The 22,344-nt window shown below is 46.4% G+C and overlaps 1 long non-coding RNA gene across 1 annotated transcript; it reads right to left on the bottom strand.

Moving 5' to 3' along the window:
- Positions 1-3,413: 3,413 nt before the first annotated feature.
- Positions 3,414-8,341, bottom strand: LOC106595834 (uncharacterized). The gene is made up of 3 exons (XR_006756940.1): positions 7,986-8,341; positions 6,617-6,758; positions 3,414-3,702 (listed from the first exon to the last, which is right to left on the bottom strand). It is a non-coding gene; the product is annotated as an uncharacterized lncRNA (long non-coding RNA).
- Positions 8,342-22,344: the final 14,003 nt, after the last annotated feature.

Below are 22,344 nucleotides of genomic sequence, written 5' to 3'. Positions count from 1 at the left end.
ACTTGGATAGATAGGAGGTGGAGGTTGGTATCCTGTATTAGGTAGGCCTACTGCTACTTGGATAGACAGGAGGTGGAGGTTGCAAGCATGGAGGTAGTATATATCTATAGTATCTAACTATGGTTGGAAGCATGGAGGTAGATAGTGTCTATAATATCTAACTCTATGGTTGGAAGCATGGAGGTAGATAGTATCTATAATATCTAACTCTATAGTTGGAAGCATGGAGGTAGATAGTGTCTATAATATCTAACTCTATGGTTGGAAGCATGGAGGTAGATAGTATCTATAATATCTAACTCTATGGTTGGAAGCATGGAGGTAGTATCTATCTACAGTATCTAACTCTATGGTTGGAAGCATGGAGGTAGATAGTGTCTACAGTCAATCAATCACATTTATTTATAAAAACCCTTTTACATCAGCCAGAAACCCAGCCTAAAACCCCAAACAGCAAGCAATGCAGATGTAGAAGCACAGTTTCAAACTCTATGGTTGCAAGTCAATACAAGTCATTACTTGGCCCTGATTCTCCTCATAGGCAGAACCAATATGAGTTTGACCTAAAAGTCATGCTACTGAGTGAATTACATCTCGATTCACAACCCTTCTCCCAAAGTGTGCACCTACACACCTACTTGCATGGATTTAGCAATGCTGGAAACTCCCTCCTGCCAATGCATTCACACCTATCCTAGGAGTGTTCAAGTGCACACTTCAGGAGAAGGGTGGAGAAGTGGGATGTAGCCCTTGTGTTGTCTCTGAACCACCTCTACTCCTAGCCATGTAGCTGAAGCCTTGTGTTCTCTCTGAACCATCTCTACTCCAAGCCCTGTAGCTGAAGCCTTGTGCTCTCTCTGAACCACCTCTACTCCTAGCCATGTAGCTGAAGCCTTGTGTTCGCTCTGAACCACCTCTACTCCTAGCCCTGTAGCTGAAGCCTTGTGTTGTCTCTGAACCACCTCTACTCCTAGCCCTGTAGCTGAAGCCTTGTGTTGTCTCTGAACCACCTCTACTCCTAGCCCTGTAGCTGAAGCCTCGTGTTGTCTCTGAACCACCTCTACTCCTAGCCATGTAGCTGAAGCCTTGTGTTCTCTCTAATAACCACCTCTACTCCTAGCCATGTAGCTGAAGCCTTGTGTTCTCTCTGAACCACCTCTACTCCTAGCCCTGTAGCTGAAGCCTTGTGTTCTCTCTGAACCACCTCTACTCCTAGCCATGTAGCTGAAGCCTTGTGTTCTCTCTAATAACCACCTCTACTCCTAGCCCTGTAGCTGAAGCCTTGTGTTGTCTCTGAACCACCTCTACTCCTAGCCCCGTAGTTGAAGCCTTGTGTTCTCTCTCTGAACCACCTCTAATCCTAGCCCTGTAGCTGAAGCCTTGTGTTCTCTCTCTGAACCACCTCTACTCCTAGCCCCGTAGCTGAAGCCTACAGCAGTATTCACATTGAGGTGCTACTCAAATTGAGGACAAAACATTGAAATGTTTGTAGAATATTTATTGAGGAAAGGCATAGAAACCGTGACAGGAAATAAATGTATTTCCATTACATAATTCCAAAATAATTTTGGACTGACCGATGTAGACATTTTCCAATTATATGCAACTTAAAAGTTACATATCACAAAATTTCGATTTGAAATCTTTTGGACATCAAAGCAACCTTGAGAGAATCGTAATTTCAGTCAGAAAAGGATGTTCATACCGGATGATGTTGAAGGCTGTAGATGAAGGATCCAGGAGGGGAATGAAAATGGACCAGATGAAGCAGAGGGCTACATATGAAGGACCCAGGGGCTGGACTCTGTAGAGTTTGGCTTGGAGTCTGAGCTACACATCATCGCCAGGCCGTTGTAGTTAGGCTGCTGTTGTGATGGCGATCCCTAGTGATGGGACGATCGATACAGGATCTTCGATGCAGTTTTCAAAGCACTACTGATCCGAACACAACGTACTGATGCTCGTTTCAAGGTAACATTATCACGTGATCAATGACCGTCCGAAACCTTTGTTTGATCACGTGGTTTTTCAACTTGTGTATCGTAAAATGTGAGATTCCACTGATTTCACAGTGGTTTCGGTGCTTTCTTCGATTCCAAGTTGCTTTCAAACACCGACCTTTACGTTGGACACCTGACAATGTAGTGTGAGTTCATGTTTTGCTTCAATATCATTATTTTATGTTTGCAATACTAACCATTTTGTTCTCGAATTCAAAAGGTTTGCTTGATAATAAAGGCACAAAAGTAATTCCATAAAAATTGTGATAAATTGAATATACGGCTAACCCTACCTTCTGTATTGTGCAGGAATACTTGCTAAAAAAAACTGTTTGAATAGGGACAGAGTTTAATGGCACTAAAAAGTGAAATAGTGATATTCAAATGACAATTTTAACTTTATAAAATCTTACAAAATCGGCCATCCTATTCATTATTTTACCAGAAAAAAAAATCTCCCCATGTTTAGAATTTGCTGTTACCGTAGAGATTTCACCAATCAATCATTCCAGAATGTGTTCTGTGGTATTGATAAATGAAGCCAATCACACAAAGACAACAGCAGCATTTTTTGTTGTTGTTACAAATCTTTAATAGGGAACATGTTTCTGATCTCAGCCTAATAAAAAACGGTGTTTTCAGAGTTTGTTTTTGTCAATTAAACTCAGTCTATATAATACAACTGATTTTATATAAATAAAACTTTTACAACATAGAAAAAAACAAGAACATTCCAAAAGGCATTATTGTCTTCAACGACCTGTGTGTAAACTATTAAAATAACAACAATGTTTTTGAAACAACTAAATATATATTGTTGACATGTACAAGGTTGATAATAGTTAACAATAGTTATCATAATGAATGAAATGTGTTGTAGACTAATACATCTTATAATATAATAGAATATAAGTCAGATTCCTAGTCAACCAGCGGTCACTTTGGGTACTCTGTTGTCATAGCCACAGGGTCAGTCTGTGCTCCTCACTCAGTGTCATGTTTGGAGTTGGTAAGAGTGCAGACCGATCTGGGTCCAGGCTCCCCTAATCCCACAGTTCCCTCATAGCCCCCCCTCTCAGCGACGGGCCACTTTCAGAGCCGAGGAATGAACGTTACACAGTACGTGTAACGTACAGGTACGTGTTTCAGCACTCGCTGGTCCCGTTCTGTGAGCTTAAATGGCCTACCACTTTGCCGCTTAGCCGTTATTACTCTTAGAGGTTTCCACTTCACAATAACAGGCCTCAAGTTGGCACATGATTCCATATGTGTAATTTCATAGTTTTGATGTCTTCACTATTATTCTACAACGTAGGAAATAGTAAAAATAAACCAAAATCTTTGAATGAGTAGGTGTTCAAAAACTTTTGACTGGTACTGTATATATATATATATAAATATTTCAACCTCTTTTCCATACTTTTTATAATGAAGTCTATCTCATTGTTTTCAAAATATACATATATAGTTGTTGGTCTGTAGGAATTAATTGACACACACCCAAAGTCGTTGAAGAGGTGCTGACTAACGGAAAGGTCAACTTTAAGATTGTCATTATTTGTCCATTTTTACCTGTTCTCATAGAGCCAGTACCAACCGTCCCTCATGAAGTAGGTGTTGAAACGAATCACCACCTCACCGTATTGGGATCGCTCCTTCCTGATTCAGTCAAACACTGTGTTGAACTGGCCCTTACAGTCCCCTAGAGGGAAACAGACCAGACACTGTGTTGAACCTTACAGCCCCCTAGAGGGAAACAGACCAGACAATGTGTTGAACCTTACAGTCCCCTAGAGGGAAACAGACCAGACAATGTGTTGAACCTTACAGCCCCCTAGAAGGAAACAGACCAGACAATGTGTTGAACCTTACAGCCCCCTCAAAGGAAACAGACCAGACACTGTGTTGAACCTTACAGTCCCCTATAGGGAAACAGACCAGACACTGTGTTGAACCTTACAGTCCCTTAGAGGGAAACAGACCAGACACTGTGTTGAACTGGCCCTTACAGTCCCCTAGAGGGAAACAGACCAGACACTGTGTTGAACTGGCCCTTACAGCCCCCTAGAGGGAAACAGACCAGACACTGTGTTGAACTGGCCCTTACAGTCCCCTAGAGGGAAACAGACCAGACACTGTGTTGAACTGGCCCTTACAGCCCCCTAGAGGGAAACAGACCAGACACTGTGTTGAACTGGCCCTTACAGTCCCCTAGAGGGAAACAGACCAGACACTGTGTTGAACTGGCCCTTACAGTCCCCTAGAGGGAAACAGACCAGACACTGTGTTGAACTGGCCCTTACAGCCCCCTAGAGGGAAACAGACCAGACACTGTGTTGAACTGGCCCTTACAGCCCCCTAGAGGGAAACATACCAGACAATGTGTTGAACCTTACAGTCCCCTAGAGGGAAACAGACCAGACACTGTGTTGAACTGGCCCTTACAGTCCCCTAGAGGGAAACAGACCAGACACTGTGTTGAACTGGCCCTTACAGCCCCCTAGAGGGAAACAGACCAGACACTGTGTTGAACTGGCCCTTACAGTTCCCTATAGGGAAACAGACCAGACAATGTGTTGAACCTTACAGGCCCCTATAGGGAAACAGACCAGACAATGTGTTGAACTGGCCTTACAGTCCCCTAGAGGGAAACAGACCAGACAATGTGTTGAACCTTACAGGCCCCTATAGGGAAACAGACCAGACAATGTGTTGAACCTTACAGTCCCCTAGAGGGAAACAGACCAGACAATGTGTTGAACCTTACAGTCCCCTAGAAGGAAACAGACCAGACAATGTGTTGAACCTTACAGGCCCCTATAGGGAAACAGACCAGACAATGTGTTGAACCTTACAGTCCCCTAGAGGGAAACAGACCAGACAATGTGTTGAACCTTACAGTCCCCTATAGGGAAACAGACCAGACAATGTGTTGAACCTTACAGCCCCCTAGAAGGAAACAGACCAGACACTGTGTTGAACCTTACAGTCCCCTAGAAGGAAACAGACCAGACAATGTGTTGAACCTTACAGCCCCCTCAAAGGAAACAGACCAGACACTGTGTTGAACCTTACAGCCCCCTCAAAGGAAACAGACCAGACAATGTGTTGAACCTTACAGTCCCCTAGAGGGAAACAGACCAGACAATGTGTTGAACCTCCCTAGAGGGAAACAGACCAGACAATGTGTTGAACCTTACAGTCCCCCTAGAGGGAAACAGACAAGACAATGTGTTGAACCTCCCTAGAGGGAAACAGACCAGACACTGTGTTGAACCTTACAGCCCCCTAGAAGGAAACAGACAAATGTGTTGAACCTTACAGTCCCCTAGAAGGAAACAGACCAATGTGTTGAACCTTACAGCCCCCTAGAAGGAAACAGACCAATGTGTTGAACCTTACAGCCCCCTAGAAGGAAACAGACCAATGTGTTGAACCTTACAGCCCCCTAGAAGGAAACAGACAAATGTGTTGAACCTTACAGGCCCCTAGAAGGAAACAGACCAGACAATGTGTTGAACCTTACAGGCCCCTAGAGGGAAACAGACAAGACAATGTGTTGAACCTTACAGTCCCCTAGAGGGAAACAGACCAGACAATGTGTTGAACCTTACAGCCCCCTAGAGGGAAACAGACCAGACACTGTGTTGAACCTTACAGTCCCCTAGAAGGAAACAGACCAGACAATGTGTTGAACCTTACAGGCCCCTAGAAGGAAACAGACCAGACACTGTGTTGAACCTTACAGTCCCCTAGAGGGAAACAGACCAGACACTGTGTTGAACCTTACAGTCCCCTAGAAGGAAACAGACCAGACAATGTGTTGAACTGGCCCTTACAGTCCCCTAGAGGGAAACAGACCAGACACTGTGTTGAACTGGCCCTTACAGTCCCCTAGAAGGAAACAGACCAGACACTGTGTTGAACCTTACAGTCCCCTAGAAGGAAACAGACCAGACACTGTGTTGAACTGGCCCTTACAGTCCCCTAGAGGGAAACAGACCAGACACTGTGTTGAACTGGCCCTTACAGTCCCCTAGAGGGAAACAGACCAGACACTGTGTTGAACCCTTACAGTCCCCTAGAAGGAAACAGACCAGACAATGTGTTGAACCTTACAGTCCCCTAGAAGGAAACAGACCAGACAATGTGTTGAACCTTACAGTCCCCTAGAGGGAAACAGACCAGACAATGTGTTGAACCTTACAGTCCCCTAGAGGGAAACAGACCAGACAATGTGTTGAACCTTACAGGCCCCTAGAAGGAAACAGACCAGACACTGTGTTGAACCTTACAGTCCCCTAGAAGGAAACAGACCAGACAATGTGTTGAACCTTACAGTCCCCTAGAGGGAAACAGACCAGACAATGTGTTGAACCTTACAGTCCCCTATAGGGAAACAGACCAGACAATGTGTTGAACCTTACAGTCCCCTAGAGGGAAACAGACCAGACAAACAGATAGAAGTGGAGTTGACAGAAAGCCAGGCAGCCAGACAGACAGACAGATAGATGGTAGGTAAGCAGGTATAGGTAGGTAAGCAGGCAGTATATTCCTGTTTCGTCCACTAGGTGGTAATTGTTCCACAACTTTCACATACAGTGGCTCTCTCCTACCATAGAGGTGCTGTATGGCCTTCCTGTCCATCCAGTTTATCTCGAAGCCTGATTCCTGGGGCAGGTAACTGGGTTGCATAATGGAACCAGTCCTGTAGATGTGAGGCAGGCCCAGGACGTGGCCTATCTCATGCACTGCCACCTGACGGATGGAAAAACAACGGTAGTATTCAGGGTTAATTACATTTGACTAATTTATAGGAGCAATTAGGGTTAAGTACCTTGATTAAGGGCACACTGACAGATTTTTCACCTAGTCAACTTGGGGACTCAAACCATTCACTTTTCAGGTACTGGCCCAACCACTAGGCTACCTGGTAGTTCTCACTCAGCCCTGACATTTAACCACTAGGCTACCTGATAGTGCTCACTCAGCCCTGACATTTAACCACTAGGCTACCTGATAGTTCTCAATCAGCCCTGACATTTAACCACTAGGCTACCTGATAGTTCTCAATCAGCCCTGACATTTAACCACTAGGCTACCTGATAGTTCTCAATCAGCCCTGACATTTAACCACTAGGCTACCTGATAGTGCTCAATCAGCCCTGACATTTAACCACTAGGCTACCTGATAGTTCTCACTCAGCCCTGACATTTAACCACTAGGCTACCTGATAGTTCTCAATCAGCCCTGACATTTAACCACTAGGCTACCTGATAGTGTTCACTCAGCCCTGACATTTAACCACTAGGCTACCTGATAGTTCTCAATCAGCCCTGACATTTAACCACTAGGCTACCTGATAGTTCTCACTCAGCCCTGACATTTAACCACTAGGCTACCTGATAGTTCTCAATCAGCCCTGACATTTAACCACTAGGCTACCTGATAGTTCTCACTCAGCCCTGACATTTAACCACTAGGCTACCTGATAGTGTTCACTCAGCCCTGACATTTAACCACTAGGCTACCTGATAGTTCTCACTCAGCCCTGACATTTAACCACTAGGCTACCTGATAGTTCTCACTCAGCCCTGACATTTAACCACTAGGCTACCTGATAGTTCTCACTCAGCCCTGACATTTAACCACTAGGCTACCTGATAGTTCTCACTCAGCCCTGACATTTAACCACTAGGCTACCTGATAGTGCTCACTCAGCCCTGACATTTAACCACTAGGCTACCTGTCTCCTACCTGATAGTTCTCACTCAGCCCTGACATTTAACCACTAGGCTACCTGTCTCCTACCTGATAGTGCTCACTCAGCCCTGAGGTTTTCTGGGTTTTCTAATATTTACATGAATGTAGTTTGTCTTATAAATGAACACAGGGAAGGCAGGCAGGTACAACACAAATCACAAGTCCATCAGATATTACAGATACCATCATGTTTGAATCAAAACATCCTGTCCCAAACTCACTTTGAGCAGGCTGATCCCACTGCCAGTGTTAGGTGCAGTAAAATGTTCATCATCATCAAAGTGAACGTCTCCCAGGAACCAGGCGTGAGCAAACTCTTGTCCAGTACCATCAAACTTCTGGTTGCATCCCAAGTGTCTCACTGCTGTAACCCTCTCCTAGAAATTAACAAAGGCCAGCACACATTCTCTTGAATATGACATGACTCTGGTCCTGTATGGCGCAGTTGGTAAAGCACGGTGCTTGCAATACCAGGATTGTGTGTTTAACTCCTGGGTCCACACACATACCATGTACTGAAGTTGTGTATGTATTTATCTCTTCTATTTCTTCATAGCTCAACAAACAACAACTCATGGTAACCCTCACCCATCAGTCTCATAGTAACCCTCACCTATCAGCCTCATAGTAACCCTCACCCATCAGTCTCATAGTAACCCTCACCTATCAGCCTCATAGTAACCCTCACCCATCAGTCTCATAGTAACCCTCACCTATCAGCCTCATAGTAACCCTCACCCATCAGTCTCCTAGTAACCCTCACCTATCAGTCTCATAGTAACCCTCACCTATCAGCCTCATAGTAACCCTCACCCATCAGTCTCACAGTAACCCTTACCTATCAGCCTCATAGTAACCCTCACCTATCAGCCTCATAGTAACCCTCACCTATCAGTCTCATAGTAACCCTCACCCATCAGTCTCATAGTAACCCTCACCTATCAGCCTCATAGTAACCCTCACCTATCAGCCTCATAGTAACCCTCACCCATCAGTCTCATAGTAACCCTCACCTATCAGTCTCATAGTAACCCTCACCCATCAGTCTCCTAGTAACCCTCACCCTATCAGTCTCACAGTAACCCTTACCTATCAGCCTCATAGTAACCCTCACCCATCAGTCTCATAGTAACCCTCACCTATCAGTCTCATAGTAACCCTCACCTATCAGCCTCATAGTAACCCTCACCTATCAGTCTCATAGTAACCCTCACCCATCAGTCTCATAGTAACCCTCACCTATCAGCCTCATAGTAACCCTCACCCATCAGTCTCCTAGTAACCCTCACCTATCAGCCTCATAGTAACCCTCACCCATCAGTCTCATAGTAACCCTCACCTATCAGCCTCATAGTAACCCTCACCCATCAGTCTCATAGTAACCCTCACCTATCAGCCTCATAGTAACCCTCACCCATCAGTCTCATAGTAACCCTCACCTATCAGCCTCATAGTAACCCTCACCTATCAGTCTCATAGTAACCCTCACCCATCAGTCTCACAGTAACCCTTACCTATCAGCCTCATAGTAACCCTCACCCATCAGTCTCATAGTAACCCTCACCTATCAGTCTCATAGTAACCCTCACCCATCAGTCTCATAGTAACCCTCACCTATCAGTCTCATAGTAACCCTCACCTATCAGCCTCATAGTAACCCTCACCCATCAGTCTCATAGTAACCCTCACCTATCAGTCTCATAGCAACAATCACCTATCAGCCTCCTAGTAACCTTCACCTATCAGCCTCATAGCAACAATCACCTATCAGCCTCATAGTAACCCTCACCTATCAGTCTCATAGTAACATTCACCTATCAGTCTCATAGTAACCCTCACCTATCAGTCTCACAGTAACCCTCACCTATCAGTCTCATAGTAACCCTCACCCATCAGTCTCATAGTAACCCTCACCCATCAGTCTCACAGTAACCCTCACCCATCAGCCTCACAGTAACCCTCACCTATCAGTCTCATAGCAACAATCACCTATCAGCCTCCTAGTAACCTTCACCTATCAGCCTCATAGCAACAATCACCTATCAGCCTCATAGTAACCCTCACCTATCAGTCTCATAGCAACAATCACCTATCAGCCTCATAGTAACCCTCACCTATCAGTCTCATAGTAACATTCACCTATCAGTCTCATAGTAACCCTCACCTATCAGTCTCATAGTAACCCTCACATATCAGCCTCACAGTAACCCTCACCTATCAGTCTCATAGCAACAATCACCTATCAGCCTCCTAGTAACCTTCACCTATCAGCCTCATAGCAACAATCACCTATCAGCCTCATAGTAACCCTCACCTATCAGTCTCATAGTAACATTCACCTATCAGTCTCATAGTAACCCTCACCTATCAGTCTCACAGTAACCCTCACCTATCAGTCTCATAGTAACCCTCACCCATCAGTCTCATAGTAACCCTCACCCATCAGTCTCACAGTAACCCTCACCCATCAGCCTCACAGTAACCCTCACCTATCAGTCTCATAGCAACAATCACCTATCAGCCTCCTAGTAACCTTCACCTATCAGCCTCATAGCAACAATCACCTATCAGCCTCATAGTAACCCTCACCTATCAGTCTCATAGCAACAATCACCTATCAGCCTCATAGTAACCCTCACCTATCAGTCTCATAGTAACATTCACCTATCAGTCTCATAGTAACCCTCACCTATCAGTCTCATAGTAACCCTCACATATCAGCCTCACAGTAACCCTCACCTATCAGTCTCATAGCAACAATCACCTATCAGCCTCCTAGTAACCTTCACCTATCAGCCTCATAGCAACAATCACCTATCAGCCTCATAGTAACCTTCACCTATCAGCCTCATAGCAACAATCACCTATCAGCCTCATAGTAACCCTCACCTATCAGCCTCCTAGTAACCCTTACCTATCAGCCTCATAGTAACCCTCACCTATCAGTCTCATAGTAACCCTCACCTATCAGTCTCATAGTAACCCTCACCTATCAGCCTCATAGTAACCCTCACCTATCAGTCTCATAGTAACCCTCACCTATCAGCCTCATAGTAACCCTCACCTATCAGTCTCATAGTAACCCTCACCTATCAGTCTCACAGTAACCCTTACCTATCAGTCTCATAGTAACCCTCACCTATCAGTCTCATAGTAACCCTCACCTATCAGTCTCATAGTAACCCTCACCTATCAGCCTCACAGTAACCCTCACCTATCAGTCTCATAGCAACAATCACCTATCAGCCTCCTAGTAACCTTCACCTATCAGCCTCATAGCAACAATCACCTATCAGCCTCATAGTAACCTTCACCTATCAGCCTCATAGCAACAATCACCTATCAGCCTCATAGTAACCCTCACCTATCAGCCTCCTAGTAACCCTTACCTATCAGCCTCATAGTAACCCTCACCTATCAGTCTCATAGTAACCCTCACCTATCAGTCTCATAGTAACCCTCACCTATCAGCCTCATAGTAACCCTCACCTATCAGTCTCATAGTAACCCTTACCTATCAGTCTCATAGTAACCCTCACCTATCAGTCTCATAGTAACCCTCACCTATCAGCCTCATAGTAACCCTCACCTATCAGTCTCATAGTAACCCTTACCTATCAGTCTCATAGTAACCCTCACCTATCAGTCTCATAGTAACCCTTACCTATCAGCCTCATAGTAACCCTTACCTATCAGTCTCATAGTAACCCTCACCTATCAGCCTCACAGTAACCCTCACCTATCAGTCTCATAGTAACCCTCACCTATCAGTCTCATAGTAACCCTCACTTATCAGCCTCACAGTAACCCTCACCTATCAGTCTCATAGTAACCCTCACCTATCAGTCTCATAGTAACCCTCACCTATCAGTCTCATAGTAACCCTCACCTATCAGCCTCACAGTAACCCTCACCTATCAGTCTCATAGCAACAATCACCTATCAGCCTCCTAGTAACCTTCACCTAGTCATAGAACAATCACCTATCAGCCTCATAGTAACCTTCACCTATCAGCCTCATAGCAACAATCACCTATCAGCCTCATAGTAACCCTCACCTATCAGCCTCCTAGTAATCCTCACCTATCAGCCTCATAGTAGCCCTCCCCTATCAGTCTCATAGTCAACCTTCCTATCAGCCTCACAGTAATCCTCACCTATCAGGCTCATATTAACCCTCAGCTATCAGCCTCATAGTAACACACCCTTGTCAGCCTCATAGTAAACTTCCCTTATCAGCCTCACAGTAACCCTCCATAAGCAGCCTCATAGTAACCCTCACCTATCAGCCTCATAGTAACCCTCCCTTATCAGCCTCATAGTAACCCTCCCTTATCAGCCTCATAGTAACACTCCCTTTTCAGACTCATAGTAACGCTCACCTATCAGCCTCCACTTCAGCACCATTTTGGAGAAGGCCATGTTTCCCCATGCACGTCTCCCCACATGTCACTTCTGCCTCCGCTTGGACAGCAGTGAGGCCACGCGGCTCTGATGCTGATGAGGTCTGTCGTACCAGTGATAGGAGGAGGACTCTGATGAGGTCTGTCAGTAGCAGTGGTAGGAGGAGGGCTCTGATGAGGTCTGTCAGTAGCAGTGGTAGAAAGAGGGCTCTGATGAGGTCTGTCACTAGTAGTGGTAGGAGGAGGGCTCCGATGAGGTCTGTCAGTAGCAATGGTAGGAAGAGGACTCTGATGAGGTCTGTCACTAGCAGTAGTGGTAGGAGGAGGGCTCCGATGAGGTCTGTCAGTAGCAATGGTAGAAAGAGGGCTCTGATGAGGTCTGTCACTAGCAGCAGTGGTAGGAGGAGGGCTCCGATGAGGTCTGTTAGTAGCAATGGTAAGAGGAGGGATCTGACTCTGATGAGGTCTGTCAGTAGCAGTGGTAGGAGGAGGGCTCTGATGAGGTCTGTCAGTAGCAGTGGTAGGAGGAGAGCTCCGATGAGGTCTGTCATTAGCAGTGGTAGGAGGAGGGCTCCGATGAGGTCTGTAAGTAGCAGTGGTAAGAGGCAGGCTCTGATGAGGTATGTCAGTAGCAGTGGTAGGAGGAGGGCTCTGATGAGGTCTGTCAGTAGCATTGGTAGGAAGAGGACTCTGACGCTGATGAGGTCTGTCAGTAGCAGTGGTAGGAGGAGGGCTCTGATGAGGTCTGTCAGTAGCAGTGGTAGGAAGAGGACTCTGATGAGGTCTGTCAGTAGCAGTGGTAGGAGGAGGGCTCCGATGAGGTCTGTCAGTAGCAGTGGTAGGAGAAGGGCTCAGATGAGGTCTGTCAGTACCAGTGGTAGGAGGAGGGCGCCGATGAGGTCTGTCAGTAGCAGGAAGAGGGCTCTGATGAGGTCTGTCAGTAGCAGTGGTAGGAAGAGGACTCTGATGAGGTCTGTCAGTAGCAGTGGTAGAAAGAGGACTCTGATGAGGTCTGTCAGTAGCAGGAAGAGGGCTCTGATGAGGTCTGTCAGTACCAGTGGTAGGAAGAGGGCTCCGATGAGGTCTGTCAGTAGCAGTGGTAGGAAGAGGGCTCTGATGAGGTCTGTCAGTAGCAGTGGTAGGAGCAGAGCTCCGATGAGGTCTGTCAGTAGCAGTGGTAGGAAGAGGACTCTGATGAGGTCTGTCAGTAGCAGTGGTAGGAGGAGAGCTCCGATGAGTTCTGTCAGTAGCAGTGGTAGGAAGAGGGCTCCGATGAGGTCTGTCAGTAGCAGGTAGAGGGCTTCGATGAGGTCTGTAAGTAGCAGTGGTAGGAAGAGGGCTCCGATGAGGTCTGTCAGTAGGACTGGTAGGGTCGTTCACTGTGTGACTCTGTGTGTTGCTGTTATTCTCTGTGTTGTTTATAGCAGAATCATTGAGAGTATCACCTACTGTGTCGTAATATTCTGTTGTGGTACTGGCAGATATATCATGTTTGTGGGTACTAATAGTGCTATTAAAAATGTCACTGAATGTATCCATCAGTCCCATTAGAAATGCCAGCGAATATGTTAATGTCTAATATGTAATCACTAGCAGAGCCATTTAAAACACCACTGAATGTACTGTTAGAGTCTTCTGAGGTGTCTGTGTTGTTAGTTAGCGAGGTGGCGGTGTTGATTCCAAGTGCTGAGCTGGTGGAATTGTGTACTTCATCAGTAGCATCATCAGTCTTCTTATCCGGAACCCCACACCTAGGCTTGTTCATGGCAGCCTTGGTGGCGTCATCAAACAGCCCCGTGACAGACAGGCCGGATACCTTCTGGAACTCTCTGAGAGCTGAGATGAAGGCTTGGCTTTCAGTGGGATTTGGAGAGTCTTCATCATCATCATCATCATCATCAGTGTCTACACGTGACAACGATGAGTCTCCCTCCTGTATGCCAGATAGGTCTTCCTCACCAGGAAAGTCTTCATCGTTAGAAATGCCTGTTGATTCTTCAAACTGGAGCTCCTCCCAGTTCACTGGTCTTATGAAGCCATACCTTGAGAGAAATAGCTGGAAATATGGCATGTAGATGAAACAGCTTGTAGAACTAACACCTCTAGAACAGCTGACGGGTAATAACCTAATCTGGGTACCAGTCTGTTTAGATAACATTCCACTACTCTGGGTACCAGTCTGTTTAGATAACATTCCTCTAGTCTGGGTACCAGTCTGTTTAGATAACATTCCTCTAGTCTGGGTACCAGTCCTCTAGTCTGGGTACCAGTCTATTTAGATACCATTCCTCTAGTCTGGGTACCAGTCTGTTTAGGTAACATTCCACTAGTCTGGGTACCAGTCCTCTAGTCTGGGTACCAGTCTGTTTAGGTAACATTCCTCTAGTCTGGGTACCAGTCTGTTTAGATAACATTCCTCTAGTCTGGGTACCAGTCCTCTAGTCTGGGTACCAGTCTGTTTAGATAACGTTCCTCTAGTCTGAGTACCAGTCTGGTTAGATAACATTCCACTAGTCTGGGTACCAGTCATCTAGTCTGGGTTCCAGTCTGTTTAGGTAACATTCCACTAGTCTGGGTACCAGTCCTCTAGTCTGGCTACCAGTCTGTTTAGATAACATTCCACTAGTCTGGGTACCAGTCAGTTTAGATAACGTTCCTCTAGTCTGGGTACCAGTCTGTTTAGGTAGCATTCCTCTAGTCTGGGTACCAGTCTGTTTAGGTAACATTCCTCTAGTCTGGGTACCAGTCCTCTAGTCTGGGAACCAGTCTGTTTAGGTAACATTCCACTAGTCTGGGTACCAGTCTGTTTAGATAACAGTCCTCTAGTCTGGGTACCAGTCCTCTAGTCTGGGTACCAGTCTGTTTAGTTAACATTCCTCTAGTCTGGGTACCAGTCTGTTTAGGTAACATTCCACTAGTCTGGGTAAAAGTCCTCTAGTCTGGGTACCAGTCTGTTTAGATAACATTCCTCTAGTCTGGGTACCAGTCCTCTAGTCTGGGTAACAGTCTGTTTAGGTAACATTCCTCTAGTCTGGGTACCAGTCTGTTTAGGTAACATTCCACTAGTCTGGGTACCAGTCCTCTAGTCTGGGTACCAGTCTGTTTAGATAACATTCCTCTAGTCTGGGTACCAGTCTGTTTAGATAACATTCCACTAGTCTGGGTACCAGTCTGTTTAGATAACATTCCTCTAGTCTGGGTACCAGTCCTCAAGTCTGGGTACCAGTCTGTTTAGATAACATTCCTCTAGTCTGGGTACCAGTCTGTTTAGATAACATTCCACTAGTCTGGGTACCAGTCTGTTTAGATAACATTCCACTAATCTGGGTACCAGTCTGATTAGGTAACATTCCTCTAGTCTGGGTACCAGTCCTCTAGTCTGGGTACCAGTCTGTTTAGATAACATTCTATTAGTCTGGGTACCAGTCTGTTTAGATAACATGCCACTAGTCTGGGTACCAGTCTGTTTAGATAACATTCCACTAGTCTGGGTACCAGTCTGTTTAGGTAACATTCCTCTAGTCTGGGTACCAGTCCTCTAGTCTGGGTACCAGTATGTTTAGATAACATTCCTCTAGTCTGTGTACCAGTCTGTTTAGATAACATTCCTCTAGTCTGGTTACCAGTCTGTTTAGATATCATTCCACTAGTCTGGGTACCAGTCTGTTTAGATAACATTCCACTAGTCTGGGTACCAGTCTGTTTAGGTAACATTCCTCTAGTCTGGGTAACAGTCCTCTAGTCTGGGTACCAGTCTGTTTAGATAACATTCCACTAGTCTGGGTACCAGTCTGTTTAGGTAACATTCCACTAGTCTGGCTACCAGTCTGTTTAGGTAACATTCCACTAGTCTGGGTACCAGTCTGTTTAGGTAACATTCCACTAGTCTGGGTACCAGTCTGTTTAGGTAACATTCCACTAGTCTGGGTACAAGTCTGTTTAGAAAACATTCCTCTAGTCTGGCTACCAGTCCTCTAGTCTGGGTACCAGTCCTCTAGTCTGGGTACCAGTCTGTTTAGATAACATTCCACTAGTCTGGGTACCAGTCTGTTTAGATAACATTCCTCTAGTCTGGGTACCAGTCCTCAAGTCTGGGTACCAGTCTGTTTAGATAACATTCCTCTAGTCTGGGTACCAGTCTGTTTAGATAACATTCCACTAGTCTGGGTACCAGTCTGTTTAGATAACATTCCACTAATCTGGGTACCAGTCTGATTAGGTAACATTCCTCTAGTCTGGGTACCAGTCCTCTAGTCTGGGTACCAGTCTGTTTAGGTAACATTCCTCTAGTCTGGGTACCAGTCCTCTAGTCTGGGTACCAGTCTGTTTAGATAACATTCTATTAGTCTGGGTACCAGTCTGTTTAGATAACATTCCACTAGTCTGGGTACCAGTCTGTTTAGGTAACATTCCTCTAGTCTGGGTACCAGTCCTCTAGTCTGGGTACCAGTATGTTTAGATAACATTCCTCTAGTCTGTGTACCAGTCTGTTTAGATAACATTCCTCTAGTCTGGTTACCAGTCTGTTTAGATAACATTCCACTAGTCTGGGTACCAGTCTGTTTAGATAACATTCCACTAGTCTGGGTACCAGTCTGTTTAGATAACATTCCTCTAGTCTGGGTACCAGTCCTCTAGTCTGGGTACCAGTCTGTTTAGATAACATTCCACTAGTCTGGGTACCAGTCTGTTTAGGTAAAATTCCACTAGTCTGGCTACCAGTCTGTTTAGGTAACATTCCACTAGTCTGGGTACCAGTCTGTTTAGGTAACATTCCACTAGTCTGGGTACCAGTCTGTTTAGGTAACATTCCACTAGTCTGGGTACCAGTCTGTTTAGATAACATTCCTCTAGTCTGGCTACCAGTCCTCTAGTCTGGGTACCAGTTCTCTAGTCTGGGTACCAGTCTGTTTAGATAACATTCCACTAGTCTGGGTACCAGTCTGTTTAGATAACATTCCACTAGACTGGCTACCAGTCTGTTTAGATAACATTCCACTAGACTGGGTACCAGTCTGTTTAGATAACATTCCACTAGTCTGGGTACCAGTCTGTTTAGATAACATTCCTCTAGTCTGGGTACCAGTCCTCTAGTCTGGGTACCAGTCTGTTTAGATAACATTCCACTAGTCTGGGTACCAGTCTGTTTAGATAACATTCCACTAGTCTGGGTACCAGTCTGTTTAGGTACCAGTCCTCTAGTCTGGGAACCAGTCTGTTTAGATAACATTCCACTAGTCTGGGTACCGGTCTGTTTAGATAACATTCCACTAGTCTGGCTACCAGTCTGTTTAGGTAGAATTCCACTAGTCTGGGTACCAGTCCTCTATTCTGGGTACCAGTCCTCTAGCCTGGGTACCAGTCTGTTTAGGTAACATTCCACTAGTCTGGGTACCAGTCTGTTTAGATAATATTCCTCTAGTCTGGGTACCATTCTGTTTAGATAACATTCCTCTAGTCTGGGTACCAGTCTGTTTAGAAAACATTCCTCTAGTCTGGGTACCAGTCTGTTTAGATAACATTCCTCTAGTCTGGGTACCAGTCTGTTTAGATAACATTCCTCTAGTCTGGGCACCAGTCTGTTTAGAAAACATTCCACTAGCCTGGGTACCAGTCCTCTAGTCTGGGTACCAGTCTGTTTAGATAACATTCCTCTAGTCTGGGTACCAGTCTGTTTAGATAACATTCCACTAGTCTGGGTACCAGTCTGTTTAGATAACATTCCACTAGTCTGGGTACCAGTCTGTTTAGATAACATTCCACTAGTCTGGGTACCAGTCTGTTTAGATAACATTCCTCTAGTCTGGGTACCAGTCTGTTTAGATAACATTCCTCTAGTCTGGGTACCAGTCTGTATAGATAATATTCCACTAGTCTGGGTACCAGTCTGTTTAGATAACGTTCCTCTAGTCTGTGTACCAGTCTGTTTAGGTAGCATTCCTCTAGTCTGGGTATCAGTCTGTTTAGATAACATTCCACTAGTCTGGGTACCAGTCTGTTTAGATAACATTCCACTAGTCTGGCTACCAGTCTGTTTAGATAACATTCCACTAGTCTGGGTACCAGTCTGTTTAGATAACATTCCTCTAGTCTGGGTACCAGTCTGTTTAGATAACATTCCTCTAGTCTGGGTACCAGTCCTCTAGTCTGGGTAACAGGCTGTTTAGATAACGTTCCTCTAGTCTGGGTACAAGTCTGTTTAGGTAGCATTCCTCTAGTCTGGCTACCAGTCTGTTTAGGTAACATTCCTCTAGTCTGGGTACCAGTCTGTTTAGGTAACATTCCACTAGTCTGGGTACCAGTCCTCTAGTCTGGGTACCAGTCTGTTTAGGTAACATTCCACTAGTCTGGGTACCAGTCTGTTTAGCTAACATTCCACTAGTCTGGGTACCAGTCTGTTTAGATAACATTCCTCTAGTCTGGGTACCAGTACTCTAGTCTGGGTACCAGTCTGTTTAGGTAACATTCCTCTAGTCTGGGTACCAGTCTGTTTAGGTAACATTCCACCAGTCTTGGTACCAGTCCTCTAGTCTGGGTACCAGTCTGTTTAGATAACATTCCTCTAGTCTGGGTACCAGTCCTCTAGTCTGGGTACCAGTCTGTTTAGGTAACATTCCTCTAGTCTGGGTACCAGTCTGTTTAGGTAACATTCCACTAGTCTGGGTACCAGTCCTCTAGTCTGGGTACCAGTCTGTTTAGATAACATTCCTCTAGTCTGGGTATCAGTCTGTTTAGATAACATTCCACCTCTCACAGTTCTGGGTGACTTTAACCTCCCCACGTCTACCTTCGACTCATTCCTCTCTGCCTCCTTCTTTCCACTCCTCTCCTCTTTCGACCTCACCCTCTCACCTTCCCCCCCTACTCACAAGGCAGGCAATACGCTTGACCTCATCTTTACTAGATGCTGTTCTTCCACTAATCTCATTGCAACTCCCCTCCAAGTCTCCGACCACTACCTTGTATCCTTTTCCCTCTCGCTCTCATCCAACACTTCTCACTCTCCCCCTACTCGGATGGTATTGCGCCGTCCCAACCTTCGCTCTCTCTCTCCCGCTACTCTCTCCTCTTCCATCCTATCATCTCTTCCCTCTGCTCAAACCTTCTCCAACCTATCTCCTGATTCTGCCTCCTCAACCCTCCTTTCCTCCCTCTCTGCATCCTTTGATTTCCTCTGTCCCCTATCCTCCAGGCCGGCTCGGTCCTCCCCTCCTGCTCCGTGGCTCGACGACTCACTGCGAGCTCACAGAACAGGGCTCCGGGCAGCCGAGCGGAAATGGAGGAAAACTCGCCTCCCCTGCGGACCTGGCATCCTTTCACTCCCTCCTCTCTACATTTTCCTCTTCTGTCTCTGCTGCTAAAGCCACTTTCTACCACTCTAAACTCCAAGCATCTGCCTCTAACCCTAGGAAGCTCTTTGCTACCTTCTCCTCCCTCCTGAATCCTCCTCCCCCTCCCCCCTCCTCCCTCTCTGCGGATGACTTCGTCAACCATTTTGAAAAGAAGGTTGACGACATCCGATCCTCGTTTGCTAAGTCAAACGACACTGCTGGTCCTGCTCACACTGCCCTACCCTGTGCTTTGACCTCTTTCTCCCCTCTCTCTCCAGATGAAATCTCGCGTCTTGTGACGGCCGGCCGCCCAACAACCTGCCCACTTGACCCTATCCCTCCTCTCTTCTCCAGACCATTTCCGGAGACCTTCTCCCCTACCTCACCTCGCTCATCAACGCATCCTTGACCGCTGGCTACGTCCCTTCCGTCTTCAAGAGAGCGAGAGTTGCACCCCTTCTGAAAAAACCTACACTCGATCCCTCCGATGTCAACAACTACAGGCCAGTATCCCTTCTTTCCTTTCTCTCCAAAACTCTTGAACGCGCCGTGCTTGGCCAGCTCTCTTGCTATCTCTCTCAGAATGACCTTCTTGATCCTAATCAGTCAGGTTTCAAGACTGGGCATTCAACTGAGACTGCTCTTCTCTGTGTCACGGAGGCTCTCCGCACTGCTAAAGCTAACTCTCTCTCCTCTGCTCTCATCCTTCTAGACCTATCTGCTGCCTTTGATACTGTGAACCATCAGATCCTCCTCTCCACCCTCTCCGAGCTGGGCATCTCCGGCACCGCGCACGCTTGGATTGCGTCCTACCTGACAGGTCGCTCCTACCAGGTGGCGTGGCGAGAATCTGTCTCCGCACCACGTGCTCTCACCACTGGTGTCCCCCAGGGCTCTGTTCTTGGCCCACTCCTATTCTCGCTATACACCAAGTCACTTGGCTCTGTCATATCCTCACATGGTCTCTCATATCATTGCTATGCAGATGACACACAATTAATCTTCTCCTTTCCCCCTTCTGACAACCAGGTGGCGAATCGCATCTCTACATGTCTGGCAGACATATCAGTGTGGATGACGGATCACCACCTCAAGCTGAACCTCGGCAAGACGGAGCTGCTCTTCCTCCTGGGGAAGGACTGCCCGTTCCATGATCTCGCCATCACGGTTGACAACTCCCTTGTGTCCTCCTCCCAGAGTGCTAAGAGCCTTGGCGTGACCCTGGACAACACCCTGTCGTTCTCCACCAACATCAAGGCGGTGACCCGATCCTGTAGGTTCATGCTCTACAACATTCGCAGAGTACGACCCTGCCTCACACAGGAAGCGGCGCAGGTCCTAATCCAGGCACTTGTCATCTCCCGTCTGGATTACTGCAACTCGCTGTTGGCTGGGCTCCCTGCCTGTGCCATTAAACCCCTACAACTCATCCAGAACGCCGCAGCCCGTCTGGTGTTAAACCTTCCCAAGTTCTCTCACGTCACCCCGCTCCTCCGCTCTCTCCACTGGCTTCCAGTCGAAGCTCGCATCCGCTACAAGACCATGGTGCTTGCCTACGGAGCTGTGAGGGGAACGGCACCTCCGTACCTTCAGGCTCTGATCAGGCCCTACACCCAAACAAGGGCACTCCGTTCATCCACCTCTGGCCTGCTCGCCTCCCTACCTCTGCGGAAGCACAGTTCCCGCTCAGCCCAGTCAAAACTGTTCGCTGCTCTGGCACCCCAATGGTGGAACAAGCTCCCTCACGACGCCAGGACAGCGGAGTCAATCACCACCTTCCGGAGACACCTGAAACCCCACCTCTTCAAGGAATACCTGGGATAGGATAAAGTAATCCTTCTAACCCCCCCCTTAAAAGATTTAGATGCACTATTGTAAAGTGGTTGTTCCACTGGATATTATAGGTGAATGCACCAATTTGTAAGTCGCTCTGGATAAGAGCGTCTGCTAAATGACTAAAATGTAAATGTAAATGTCTGGGTACCAGTCTGTTTAGATAACATTCCACTAGTCTGGCTACCAGTCTGTTTAGATAACATTCCACTAGTCTGGGTAACAGGCTGTTTAGATAACGTTCCTCTAGTCTGGGTACCAGTCTGTTTAGGTAGCATTCCTCTAGTCTGGGTACCAGTCTGTTTAGATAACATTCCACTAGTCTGGGTACCAGTCTGTTTAGATAACATTCCTCTAGTCTGGGTACCAGTCCTCTAGTCTGGGTACCAGTCTGTTTAGGTAACATTCCTCTAGTCTGGGTACCAGTCTGTTTAGGTAACATTCCACTAGTCTGGGTACCAGTCCTCTAGTCTGGGTACCAGTCTGTTTAGATAACATTCCTCTAGTCTGGGTACCAGTCCTCTAGTCTGGGTACCAGTCTGTTTAGGTAACATTCCACTAGTCTGGGTACCAGTCCTCTAGTCTGGGTACCAGTCTGTTTAGATAACATTCCTCTAGTCTGGGTACCAGTCTGTTTAGATAACATTCCACTAGTCTGGGTACCAGTCTGTTTAGGTAACATTCCACTAGTCTGGGTACCAGTCTGTTTAGATAACATTCCACTAGTCTGGGTACCAGTCTGTTTAGATAACATTCCTCTAGTCTGGGTACCAGTCCTCTAGTCTGGGTACCAGTCTGTTTAGGTAACATTCCTCTAGTCTGGGTACCAGTCTGTTTAGGTAACATTCCACTAGTCTGGGTAAAAGTCCTCTAGTCTGGGTACCAGTCTGTTTAGATAACATTCCTCTAGTCTGGGTACCAGTCCTCTAGTCTGGGTACCAGTCTGTTTAGATAACATTCCTCTAGTCTGGGTACCAGTCTGTTTAGATAACATTCCACTAGTCTGGGTACCA

This window comes from Salmo salar, chromosome ssa01, assembly GCF_905237065.1.
Source record: "Salmo salar chromosome ssa01, Ssal_v3.1, whole genome shotgun sequence".
In the NCBI taxonomy this organism is placed as follows: Eukaryota; Metazoa; Chordata; class Actinopteri; order Salmoniformes; family Salmonidae; genus Salmo; species Salmo salar.
The sequence above is the reverse complement of the archived record's forward strand: the minus strand, read 5'-3'. Positions and strand labels throughout refer to the sequence as shown.